The sequence below is a fragment of the Triticum aestivum genome, chromosome 3B (assembly GCF_018294505.1).
Source record: "Triticum aestivum cultivar Chinese Spring chromosome 3B, IWGSC CS RefSeq v2.1, whole genome shotgun sequence".
Lineage (NCBI taxonomy): Eukaryota > Viridiplantae > Streptophyta > Magnoliopsida > Poales > Poaceae > Triticum > Triticum aestivum.
This window is the reverse complement of record NC_057801.1, coordinates 344,258,526-344,260,327: the sequence shown is the minus strand read 5'-3', so window position 1 is coordinate 344,260,327 and position 1,802 is coordinate 344,258,526.

Here is a 1,802-nt window from a genome sequence, read left to right as displayed (position 1 = left end):
CAATACCAGGGAGAGCAAAAGGATCAGTCGGACAAGCCTTGTTTAAGTCTGTGTAGTCCATGCACATACGCCAAGTGTCATTCTTCTTAAGTACCAACACCGGATTAGCCAACCACTTAGGATGAAAGACTTCAACAATGATCCCAGCTGCCAAGAGCCGGGCTACTTCTTCACCAATGGCGTTACGCCTATCCTCATTGAAGCGACGAAGGAATTGCTTGACCAGCTTAAACTTCAGACCAACATTAAGAGTGTGCTCACCGAGTTCCCTCAGTACATCCAGCATGTAAGAAGGTTTCCATGCAAAGATGCGCCGGTTCTCACAGATGAACTCGATGAGCGTGCTTTCCTATTTTGGATCTAGGTTAGCACTAATACTGAACTGCTTGGATGAATCGCTAGGAACAAAGTCAACTAGCTTAGTGTCATCGGCCGACTTAAACTTCAGCACCGGATCATACTCTATAGTAGGCTTTTTCAGAGACGTCACATCAGCCGGATCAACATTGTGCTTGTAAAACTTCAACTCTTCTGTTGCACAGACAGACTCAGCATAAGCAGCATCACCTTCTTCACATTCCAAAGCTATCTTCTGACTCCCATGCACTGTAATGGTCCCTTTGTAACCCGACATCTTGAGCTGCAAATAAACATAATAGGGCCGTGCCATGAACTTAGCATAAGCCGGCCGTCCAAACAGAGCGTGGTACGGGCTTCTGATCTTGACCACTTGAAAGGTTAGCTTCTCGGCCCTGGAATTGTGATCATCTCCAAAGGCCACTTCCAGCTCAATTTTGCCTACAGGGTACACCGACTTACTAGGCACCACTCCATGGAAAACAGTATTGGACGGCTTAAGTTTTTTATCGGTTAACCCATGCAACGAAGAGTATCATAATAAAGGATATTAATTCTGCTACCTCCATCCATGAGTACCTTAGTGAATTTGTATCCACCAACTTGAGGCGCCACCACCAAAGCCAAGTGACCCGGATTATCAACCCGGGGCGGGTGATCCTCTTGGCTCCACATAATGGGTTGCTCAGACCATCGCAAGTAATGGGGAACTGCTGGCTCAATGGCGTTCACAACCCTTTTATGAAGCTTCTGATCCCGCTTGCATAAACTTGTGGTGAAAACGTGATACTACCCACTATTCAACTGCTTCGGATGACTTTGATATCCAGACTGCTACTGCTGCTGACCCCCCTGACCGGATTGTTGATTGTAACCGCCCTGATTGCCTTGATGGTTTTGATGACCCTGGAAGCCGGAATTAGAACCGCCACCACCGTAACCCGGGCCATGAGAACCACCACTACCAAAACCTAAGACGCCGCTTGGCCCATGGTTGTTTTGGATTAATTAGAATTGATGAAATCCCTCATAATCGAACAATCTTTCCAAAGGTGAGTGGCTGGCCTCTCCTTCATGCCATGCTTTGGGCAGGGCTCATTCAGCAACTGCTCTAGATTGGGACCTGATCCACTGGTCCGAGGAGGCGGCCTCCCCTTATGACACTGACCATTGTTCTGTGTATTGGTGTTAGCCATAAAGTCTGAGTTACCATCAGCCTTTCGTTTACCGTTGCCCCCCTGATTCGCCAGGTTATGCTGCGGACCCTTGGTGTTGCCACTCTTCTTTCCCTTTCCCGGCTTGTCATCATCAAACTCGGGGTCCTTGGTACCATCAGAGTCGACATATTTAATTAGAGCCGCCATCAGCTGCCCCATATCATTGCAATCGCGCTTGAGCCGCCCTAGTTTCTGCTTAAGGGGCAAAAATGGCAATTTTTCTCCAAC